We start from the raw sequence: 12153 nt of genomic DNA, 5'->3' as shown, positions 1-12153 counted from the left end.
ACCTAAAAATATGCTACTCCCACATACCTGTTGCATGCTCCCACTGTGTCCCTCACGATCTCGAGGGCAGGAGGACTCAGTGTCGGGGCATGCAAGGGTACTGCGGGGAGCTAGCCACCCTGGGGACCCCCATGTCCCACCCGCGGAACCGAGGCACTGGGAACGATACGGGGACCTCCCAGGTGGAGAGCAGGCATTCAACCATATAAGCCACATCTGCTCCCATTCCAAATATTTTTGATGTGACATTTCTGTAACATAAAGCTTCTCTGAAGATAAAGTGAGAGGGAAAAAAAAGACATTGGGGGAGCATACAGATGAAATTTGATGAGCGAATCCAGAATACACACCTTTTTCTCTTGCTCTTGAGGACACCTCTAATGAAGGAAAAGAAAACACTGTGAAAATCAGATCATGGTCAATATGACTGCAAGAGAGCCTCTTCCTTTCCCAGGACTATCCTTCATGGATTGCCACATGAGAGGCCATCTGTCACCAATGCTGAGATATGGGCTACCCCCCCACACCCTGGGGGCCGCAGGGGCCTCTGTGACCACCTAGACCTCCATCTCTACCTCCACCTGGACATGCAGCTCCATATCCACCTTGACCTGCAGCTCCACCTCCACCTGGGCCTGCATCTCCACTTCCACCTCCACCTGGAACTGCAGCTCCACCTCCATCTACACCTCTTCCATTTGAGGAACTTCTCTGAGAGTGTGAAGAGGACCTTTAGCGGTGGTCAGCCAGTGGAGCTATCATTCCCTTATGTGAGGAAGAGTCTGACCCTATTTCCAGATGTTGTACATCACCCCTCTCTCCCGTTTTGTCCCACATCTGGACAACCTGGTAAGAGGCCTGGGTGCTTCCTCCATGGGCACCAGCAAACCTGGCCCCACCCTCCAACAACAGAAACCCAAACTGGTCTGTTTTCTGGCTCAGAAGCCATTGCAGATGTCCTTGAGGACTGTCTCTCTCTCCCCAGACTTAAATGATTAATAAGTGTTTTAATATCCTCAATAAATAAATAAATAATAAAAATGTGCTACTGATTTTAAGAAATATTTGATAAAACACATGATTGCTCTGTGGAAACCTGTTACTTCCAACTCAAATAGAGTGTCATTAATTAATCTTTTTTATATTTGAATTAGATTCTTTGAATGAGTAAATAGTTTAATTAAACTAATATTTTTTGAGCACCAGTTATGTGTCAGACACTTTTCTAGTCCACATGTATAACCTGCTTTCATGTATTTTGAGCAAGGTTGAGACAACAAATATATAGAGAGTAGAAGGTGATGGTCAGTGCCATAAAGAAAATTAACTCTGGGTAAGGGTGGGTAGAATGCTCCTAGCAGAAAAGGAGATACTGCTGTTATGTGACTATGGGTGTGAATGTGTATATATATGTATGGGGAGAAAGTGAGCAAATGATAAATCATTGAGATAGAATGTTAACAGTGAACCTAGGTAAACTATATTTGGATGTCCTTTGTACTGTTATTATTCAGGGAAAGGCTTTCCAGTAAGGGTACATTTGAACAGATATGTATACAAAATGAGAGAGCAAGCCACATAGATATCAGACTTTTAGTTAGAGAAAACACCAAAAGCCCTGAAGTGGGAGCACACCTGGTATATTTGAGGAGCTGCAAGTAGGCTAATGTGGCTGGAGATGAAATCAGAGAAGGAGCCAAAGGCTAAATTATATTGGGACTTATAGACCATGGTAAAGACTGTGGTGATTTTTGCATTGAGTGCAATAAGAAAGTAGTGGGAGGTTTCAGTGGAAAAGGATATGACGTGGTGCATATTTTTTAAAAGATTACTTTGGCTATTGTGTGAAAGAAGGGAGACCAGTTAGGAGGCATTACAAAATTTAGGCCGGAGTTGGTAGTGGCTATGCTTATGACCACTTTATGACCAAATTATAGATTATGCCTAAATTAAGTTATTAGAATAGATTTGTTTTTTTATTGTCATTCATGTGTTATACTATAAAATTTTCAGTAATTCTAAATAAACCTCAAGACATTATTATTTTAAAAGATAATTTCCAAATAAGTGAAGGAATGTAATATATAGACCCAGTAATATTTTCTGGAAATTTAAAGTAAGAAATACCTAATTTGACCTCTTCGAATAGACTTTGTACACCCCTAATAATATTCTTCCCAACAATTTTTTTATTCTGATGCTATGATCCTAAATGTCAGTAAATTAAAGGTAGCATATTATCAATATGAATATGTAGTTTTAAAAGATTATTTTCTGCAGTAGCAGTTTTTTTGGTTAAATGTTGTAAAATAATTCTGTGATTTTTCACTGTCCTTACTGGTTTAAACGTGTTATCTGGTTAAGAAGCTGTTTCAACAAGCTTCTGAATTTAAAGAGGAAGTTATGTTTTTTTAAACTTTTTTAGAAAACTCTTTCTAGTTCATAGGGGTTCGTTGGGTTTGTCTAGTCCTGGGTATTCTCTTCTTCCAATGCATTAATAGTATTTTTAAAAAAGAATCTACAGTGTATGATGACTGAGAATAATTGTTCTTTGTCAAAAAAGCAATCCTTCCCTCACTCTTTACTCAAATTTTCACTTGGCATTAGGTGAGCTGTATATGCTGTTGAAAAGTGACACTTGTTCCAGCATTCTTAAATTTCTCTGGATGATCATTTATGTTATCTCCCTCAATAATTTTAGACTTCTGGGTTACCTTGAAAGTTGTTTCTCAGACTCTTTTTTCAGGTTGAAATTTCATCTTCACTAAAATATAAATACCACTTACCATTTTTGTTTTACTTTCAGACAAGATTGGAATGCTTTAGACAAATATTTAGGTAGTAAAATGAGGAAAGGACTTGGTGAGGGGTAATGTTCGATTAATTTTTCACTTAACAAAGGCTTTATGACATTGGAATAAAAAATGTGCAGCTGAAAAATTTAAAATACATGCATATAGGTTTTAAATTTTATAATATGACTAAATTTATTCAATACCATAGTAGAAGTATTGATTATAAATACCCAACTGTATAAAAAGTACAAAACAGATTTGTAGATTTCTGATAATACTAATACAAAGTTAATGACTACATACAGTACATCCTACTGGCAAAAAAATGTGGAAAGGGGAAAAGCAGACTATGGTTGAGGTCTAGTAATAAATAAATAAATACAGAAATAGAGATAGTCCATATTATCATATATTCCAATTCCAATGCTGCAGTCAAAACGTACAGAAAAAACATCTCAAATATAACTCAGGAGGAAGATGATAATGGCTGGGACTATTGTAATACACCTCAAAGGCTATGGAAGAGCTGACCCAACTCACTGTGTTGTCTCTATTTGGTGACATGTAGCATGTAGGTTTTTTCAAAAGGAACCAATATAGAACCTTAAGTTTACATTAAGAACTATAAAACTGTAGGCTCCCTATAAGAAGTAGCTCACTCGTTATTGTTATTTATACTACCCAATTTTAAAAATCCAGTTTTAGAAATAAACAGTCGGTGGATATGGTTCAAATGTTGAGTGCCTGCTTCCCATGTAGAAGGTCCTGGGTTCATTTCCTGGTCCCTCCTAAAAAACAAACACATACACAAACAGCCTGCAAAACAAATGAAGGAACTAGCTCAGGGAGCTGATGTGGCTCAGTGATTTGAGTGTTGGCTTCCCACATACGAGGGTACTGTGTTCAATCCCTAGTTAAAAAAGACTGTCGTGTTATAAAAAGATAGGCAAAAATGTTTCTCCTTTATGAAACGTCTACACTGGTGTTTTTTCTTTTTCCTGAAATTTCAGAAAGCGGGCAACAAGAGTACTTTGGTTTGGATTCAAGTGAATGTCTTTTTTTTTTTTTTTCTTTTAAATTTATTGAAGTATATCACTCATACATAAACATGCATAAAAAATAAGTGTATAGTAGTAATTGTGAACTTACAAAACAAACATATAATATCATACAGGACTCTCATAACACAACCTACCACCAATTCCTTCCATTGTTGTTAAACCTTTTTGATCAGTGATTAAAGAGCATTGTCAAAATATTACTACTAACCAAAATATTTTTCCTTCAATCACCCTATTATTATCTTTATATCATTTATATATGAACACATAAACAATAAGTATGTAATAAAAGTTGTGAGCTTACAAAGCAAACATGCATAACATCATACAGGGGTCCCATACATTGACTCTCCACCAGCATCTTGCATTGTCATTGATATGTTTGTTACAAATTATGAAAGTGTTGTCAAAATCTTACTACTAATTATAGTCCTTATCTTATATTTGGTGTGTTTTTGCCCCAAGCCACCCTATTATTATTTTTTAAATACATTTTTTATGACAGAAGCTGTAAACTTATAAAACAATCATGCACTTGTGTAGAATTCCCAAACAACACCCCTCTATCAAAACACCACACTATGGTAGAACATTTGTTACAGATAAGATAATATCATCTGATTGTTAGCACATCCATAGTGTGCATTTGGCTGATAATTTCCATACTGCTCCATTATCAACACAGTACATCTTTGGCACAATTGGCAAGAATATTGTATTATTACTGCTAACCACAGTCCATAGGTCACTCCAGTTGTACTTTTCCCATTCCCACCACCCTGCAGTAGTGATGTACATTTGCTCTAGCTCACAAAGGACACTCTTGCATCTGTACCATCAACTACAATTCTCATCCATCTCTTGGTTTACCATAGTGCTGTTCAGTTCCTAGATTATTCTCTAGCATTCTGTCAGTTGGCATTTACATATCTAGATTACCATTTTCAACCACATACCCATTTATAAACTAGCTGTTACTCACTATATAAAACTTCTGCATATGCTGAACATCAGTAGTCCATCTCAGTACTCCTCTTATCTCCTTTAAGAATCCACCACCTACCATCAGGACTTGAAGCTATTTTCCTACAATTTCTTCTAGAAACTTTATGGTTCTGGCTTTTATTTTTAGGTTTTTAATCCATTTTATTTTATTTTATTTATTTATTTAACTGTCAAAGGTAGTTTTATTGAGCTATTTGCCTAGTATTGGTTTTATTTTATTTTTTATTTTATTTTAATTTCTTTGCCTTTTTTTTTTTTTTGTATTAATCCATTTTAAATTTTGGATAAGGTGTGAGATAGGAGTCTTCTTTTCTTCTTTTGACTGTCAGTATCCAGTTTTTTCAGCACTATTTGTGGAATGCACTGTTTTGCCCGAACTGTGTGGGTATGACAGGCTAGTCAAAAATCACTTGACCACACATGTGAGGGTCTGTTTCTGAACTATCAGTTTAGTTCCATTAGTCTATGTGTTTGTCTTTATGCCAGTACCATGCTGTTTTTACCATTATAGCTACGTAATATGATTTAAAGTCTGGAGATGAGATTTCACTTTTCCTTTTTAAAATATTTCTGGCTATTCAGGACCCCTTCCCCCTCCAAATAAATTTGATAATCATGTTTTCATTTTTTAAAAAAAAATGCTGGTTACTTTTTATTGGGATTGCATTGAACCTATATATCAATTTGAGTAGAATTGACATCTTAATGATATTTAGTCTTCCAAACCATGAGCATGGAAAGTTCTTCTAGTTATTTAGGCCTTTTTTTTTTTTTCTTTTAACATTGAGTTGCAGTTTTCTGAATACACGTGCTTTATATTGCTGGTTAAGTTTATTCTTGACTATCTGAGTTTTACCTGTCATATTTTATTTTCACTACTTTTTGGACACTTTTAGTTACTTTTATTGATATCATCCTCATTTCTAGACTCTCTTCCGGGCCTCTCTCCTCTGTCTTCTTCCTTCATACTCTAGCACCCGCTTTTGTATTTCCTGAAAATCTGGTCTCTTGCTTAGAAATTGTCTCAGTTTCTGTTTATCTGCGAATATTCTAATCTCGCCCTCATTTTTGAAAGACTGTCTTGCTTGATATAAGATTTGTGGTGAAATTTTTCTCTTGTAATATCTTAAAATATATCATACCACTCTCTTCTTGCCTCCATGGCCTCCAGTGAAAAATCAGCACTTAATCTAATTGGGTATCCCTTATATGTTATGCATTGCTTTTATCTTGTTGTTCTTGTTGCTGTGCCAGAATTCTCTCCCCGTGTTTGGCATTTGATGTTCTGATAGTATGTGTCTCAGAGTTTGTCTATTCAGATTTTTTCAGATGGAGTATGTTGTGCTTCTTGGACATGGGTATCTATGTCCTTGAATAGGGTTGGGAAATTTTCTACTGTTATTTCTTCAGATATTTCTTCTGCCCCTTTTCCCTTCTCTTCTCCTTCTGGGACACCAATGACACGTATGTTTGCATACCTTTTGCTGTCATTTAGTTCCGTAAGACCTTGTTCAATTTTTTCCATTCTTTTCTTCTTCTATTCTTTCGTATGTTCACTTTCTTTCTTTCTTAAAGATTTATTTATTTCTCTCCCCTCCCCCCCCCACCCCGGTTGTCTGTTCTCTGTGTCTGTTTGCTGCGACGTCTTTGTCCTATTTGCTGCGACTTCTTTGTCCGCTTCTGTTGTTGTCAGCGGCATGGGAATCTGTGTTTCTTTTTGTTGTGTCATCTTATGTCAGCTGTCCGTGTGTGTGGCACCATTCCTGGGCAGGCTGCACTTTCTTTCGCACTGGGCAGCTCTCCTTCCGGGGTGCACTCCTTGTGCGTGGGGCTCCCCTACACAGGGACACCCCTGCATGGCACGGCACTCCTTGCATGCATCAGTACTGCGCATGGGCCAGCTCCACACAGGTCAAGGAGGCCTGGGGTTTGAACCGTGGACCTTCCCATGTGGCAGACAGATGCCCTAAGCACTGGGCCAAGTCCGCCGCCTGTATGTTCACTTTCAAGGGCCATTTCTTCAAGCTCACCAATCCTTTTTTCTGCCTCCTCAAATCTGCTATTATCATTCCAATGGTTTTTTTTTAAAGATTTATGTATTTATTTATTTCTCTCCCCTTCCCCCCTGTTGTCTGCTCTGTGTCCATCTGCTGTATGTTCTTCTGCGTCTGCTTGCATTGTCAGGCGGCACTAGGAAACTGCGTCTCTTTTTGTTGCATCATCTTGCTGCATCAGCTCTCCATGTGTGCGGCACCACTCCTGGGCAGGCTGTGTTTTTTTCACACAGGGTCACTCTCCTTGCAGGGCTCACTCCTTGCACATGGGGCACCCCTACATGGCACAGGACTCCTTGCTTGTGGCAGTACTGTGCTTGGGCCAACTCACCACATGGGTCAGGAGGCCCTGGGTATCGAACCCTTGGTCCTTCCATAAGGTCGGCAGATGCTCTATCAGTTAAGCCACATCCACTTCCCTTCAATGTATTTTTAATTTCATTTATTGTAACTTTCATTCCCATAAGATCTGCTGTTTTTCTATGTATGCTTTCAAATTATTCTTTGTGCTCATCCTGTGTCATCTTAATATCCTTATCTCTTTAGCCATCTCATTGAATTTACTAAGGAGATTTGTTTGAATATCTATTATTAGTTGTCTCAACTCCTTTCTGTCATCCTTTAACTTGGCTATATCTTCCTGTTTCTTGTTGTAGATTGTGATTTTTTGTTGATGTCTTGGCATCTGGCTTTCTAGAATGGTTTTTGTGGTACAATTTTTCTCTTTAGTTTAGGGCTTCCTTCCCTTTCTCCCTTGCCACTTGTGCAGTAGGAGCCCAGGTTGTAGTTGGTGCTATAAGCTGTGGAGGCGCAAGTTGTCCTCATTGCCCCAAGGATCGAGGAAGGTTCTCCCAACTTTGTCCTTTTCCAGGGGTAGGGAAAGAGTCACAGCTGTGTGGAATAATCCAAGTTGTGCAGGCCTAAATTGTTGTTGCCCAGAGAGACTGATGAAGCTTCACTCCCCTTTCTCCCCTGCCTGGCGTGGGAATGAAGCTACAGGTATGGGCAACAATCTGTGCAGTATGGATTCATATGACTGTGGTTTTCATGGGAGACTTCCAATTATTCAGTCTGTGCCAGCCAAAGGTATCCACAGTTACCTGGATAGGCTGGTGCAGGGCCTGCCAGCCTCTTCCCTGGCAGAGGTAGGACTGAAGCCTAGGCTATGGCTACAGGCTGATCTGGGTTAAAGAAACTGATGCCTATTATCCCTATCAGCCTGGCTTCCCCTCATACTGGGTGCAGAGTCAAAATGGTGGCCACCGGTCTCTTTCCAACTTGGGCAGATTCATACCCTAGTTGTTACTAGGGTTATACCTTAGCCAGCTGAGTCTACTAATCAGTAGCCAAAATTGGTGGCCAACAGTCTTCTCCCCTGTTTTTGGGAAATGGAGCTTCTAATTCCACCCACAGAATAGCTCCTTGGGCGGCTCATCCACCAGAGTAGAATAATCACAGGCCTCCATTGTTTGGCCTGTAGTTTCTCAGAGAGGCTGGCACAGGGCCCCCCAGCTTCCCCCCTGCCAGAGGCAGGGCTGGAGCCTAGACTAGACTGCAATCTGATCTGTATGGAAAGAAGCCGGTCCAGCACTGTGATTTTCAGTCCACCCCGCTTCCCCTTGTGCCAGGCATGGAGTTAAGATGGCGGCTACTGGTCTCTTTCCGACTTGGACAGGTTCAAGCTTTAGCTGTTCTTAGAATTATATTTTAGGCCGCTGAATTTACTTAGCAGTAGCTCAAGGTGGTGCCCAACTGTCTCTTCCTCCCCTGGTTTTGGGAAGTGAAGTTTTCAATTCCATCTGCAGATCAGTTCTGAGGTGGCTTATCCCTCCAGTGGAGGATCGGCACTGGCCTCCATGGTGTGGAGCACTCTGCTTACAAATCTTTTCTACAGATGGGCAGTCTCCTCCTTCCATTCCTTCAAGTATGTTGCAGGATACTCTTCTGGCCTCCTGGAGCCCCCAAACAGGTGCTTCAGCTAGCTCTAGATAGCTCTGGTTGTTTATTAACTGTCCTCTACCAGGAACTGACTCTAGGAGCTCTTTATTCCACTGCCATCTTGCTGGTTCTTCCTCAAGTGAATGTCTTTGAATGGAGATTTTAGAATTGAAGAGCTCCATGTTCAGAATTTTTAAAATCACCTAACATCTCTCCATTCAAGAAGCCTGACTGAAAACCAATCCACTCAGCATTAATCCTGACCTCTTTTTTCCTAGTAGAATTTTACTTAAAATAATGAAAGAGAAAAAAAAACAAACCTAGAAGGTTTGTCAAATACCCACTCTACAGAGAGAAAACCTCACAAAGGACAACTGAAGTAATCCAGAACTTCAAGTGAATTGTGCAGATCTTCAGTGAAGTCATCAATAGTTCATATAACACAAACAACAGAAAACTATATACACATTTGGTAAACTTTCTAAGAAATATGCCCCAAAAAGTGAAAACTTTGTTTTTGGGCCATCAAGACAACTTCCATGCTTTATTTTTCAGATAGTTTAAGATTTTTAATAGTGTGTGTTCTCTACCATGTGGTAATACTTTGATACTCTTCATATAGGAATGCTGATCCTGAAGCCTTGCCATTTCCTCAAGAGAAGCTTTGATTCTACTTTAGAAGTTTTATATAAATTAAAATCTTTATCAAGTTTTAATATAGAGAAAGGATGCAGCTTATACATCCAAGGTACCTCTTTGTGTATTTCGTAATTACTTTCTCATTCAAGATATTTGCAACAGAAAGCTTAGTCTCTCCTCATTACTATTTCAGTAGTATAGGTTTGAACCATCAGAACCCTTGATAAGACCTTAGTATTTGACAATTATTAACAAATATCTCTAGAGACAAGTCCATGTTATTGAGTTATGACAGTGTGCTATCACAAGACAAAACAGCTATAGCCCACTATCTTAAAAAATGTCCTGACAACTGCTTTCCAAAACAGAAAAGATTAAAACTACATATGATTTATCATATAGCAAATCCTATCTCTATCCTCTGGAAGTCCCCTAATTTCATTCATGAGAAGGGGATTTTTAAAAAGACTTAAAAGAGCCCATTTCAGCAGCATTCAGCTTTCCTATGACATATTCAATATCTTAAATATTATGTACACTTCTGTTTTTCTTTTAATTAGCTAGCACTGACTACAGAGTTTGTGGAACTGGGAGGAAAAAACTCATTGAAAACCATTCTAGAAATTGGCAGAATAGCAAGTTCCAACTTAAAAATAGAGTCGTTTTGTTGCTTTGTTGTTTGCTGTTCCTCATCTACATAAACCCAGTCACTACTCTTGAGTGCAGATGGGTAGAGGTTCTGGCCCTTGCTCCTCTGGCTTCTCTGCAGCTGCTTGCTTATTGCTGGAGCAAGGCTTGAATAGGTGTTTGTCAATGAGGACTTCCCCCAAATTGCCTTTATACATAATCCCACAGCATTTTTTCTTTGTTTTCCTATGTGTGAGATCTAAACAGGAAAAGACTGGTGTTCTGTTAGAGCCAGAGGCCATCTCTATCAGAGTCATCATCTGACTGGTTACTGTAACAAGGAAATAGGAATGGGGAGGCATTTGAGGTGGCATTGTGAGCATCAGAATTGTGACATTTACATTCTTTCTGTAGTTTACTGATCTGGTTGTTTTTTATCCTTTTTCCAGATAGAGTTTTCACTTTCTTTGACTTCAATGTATTCTTTACTGGGTACTGACTTTGCATCTGTCTACCATATGGTTCCACTTTTTAAAAAAAATTTCCTTCTGGCACCTTCTTCCATCTTTTTACAAGCAGGGCAGAGGCATGGCAGATCTCTCCTTCAACAAGTCTCATACAACCCAAAACAGCTCTGAAAGCCCTCTTCATAGTGTTTACTGTCAGTGAATTGAGAACTGGAGGACTTAGCCCTGCAAATAGAATAGCTTTTTGTACTTTGGTACATCTTTGGCATGTGAAAACTAAACAACTTTTCTTGTGGGCAGTAGTCTTCCAAAAGCAGCCATTCCACATGCAGTAACATTTCCAGGGTGTGGCATGCATGCCAGGCCAGCCCCATTCTAGTTGCTCCCTCCTCAACTGCCTTGTCGAATACATGCATATTTTTAAAACATGTTTTTGTAGAAATTTTTTTTAATTGATACAAGAAAGAAAAAAAATCCCCTAAAATTCTGTCAATTAGAATTTATTAACTGCTCACTATATATGGGGTGCACTGTATTAGGTGTTTTATATTTTAGAACACACAGCACATGTTATCCTCATAATGTCTGCTTCTCAGATTAAGTAATTAAAATGGCAGAGCCAGGGTTTCTGTGTGACTTCAAGGCTTTGTTCTTAACTTTTACTTACACTTATTTATTGTCCAAAATGATAATTTTGTGGTTTTTTTCCCAGTATTTTTTCAGACATGAATTTTGGTCTTAATTATGAAAAATCTTATCTAATTTGGCCCTGTCAAGGTCAAGTAATGATTTTTATGATTATTAAAATAATAACATATATAAAAAATAAAAAATATAGTAGTGTATTAATAGTGTATTAATTCCCCAATATACAAGTACATATATTAGTTTTTTGAAACTAATATATTAGTTTCAAAATTCTTTCTTATGGATGGAAATTGGATATATTTCCCTAGTGTTTCTATTAATAAAAAATTAAGATCCAGCATTAAGCTGGATAATATCAATATAATGCATTAATACATCTTTTCAGATAATTGTAAGCCATATCAAACACATGAAATTAAAACATTCCTGAAGCAATCAAATACTAGGTAGCTTTTCCAGTGTATCAGTGTTATCCCTTCTGCAGTTCTTCAAAAACTGAAGAAATTAATGCAGTCTTGTAGAAACCTTATTAATATATTTGCAGGCAATTTTTGCACAAGGCAAGACTATTTTTTTAGCAAAACAGTATTTCAATGCAAAAATGTGATATAAAGTACAGTCTATATGGAAAACCGCATCAAATACATACTAAGGAGCTAAAGAACAAAGGGAGAAGTTAATGATTTTATAAGTGGCTGGTATCACATTCTGACTTTCATTTAAGAAAAAAACATGTTAGCTCACATAAGCACAATTTTGCAAAGAAAGCATTTGATTAACAAAGTGTAAAGAAATAGAAAAAATAATTCAAGCCACATTAGGAGATTGGCAATCTCAACATTATAGCCTTTTTTTCCTTTTTTAAAAATCTCATGAGTTTTTAATTAATTTTTGATACATATTAAAAAGCATTAATAAA

At 38.0% G+C, this 12153-nt stretch overlaps 1 protein-coding gene and 1 pseudogene across 2 annotated transcripts in view; one reads left to right on the top strand and one right to left on the bottom strand.

The window, feature by feature from the left end:
- NBEAL1 (neurobeachin like 1) overlaps positions 1-12153 on the top strand; it is a 254607-nt gene that overhangs the window by 97297 nt on the left and 145157 nt on the right. The gene's annotated exons all lie outside the window — the stretch shown is intronic.
- LOC139439342 (SIN3-HDAC complex-associated factor pseudogene) lies at positions 10203-10960 on the bottom strand (annotated as a pseudogene).

The sequence above is a fragment of the Dasypus novemcinctus genome, chromosome 7 (assembly GCF_030445035.2).
Source record: "Dasypus novemcinctus isolate mDasNov1 chromosome 7, mDasNov1.1.hap2, whole genome shotgun sequence".
NCBI classification, from domain to species: Eukaryota; Metazoa; Chordata; class Mammalia; order Cingulata; family Dasypodidae; genus Dasypus; species Dasypus novemcinctus.
This window is presented reverse-complemented; position numbering and strand designations above follow the sequence as displayed.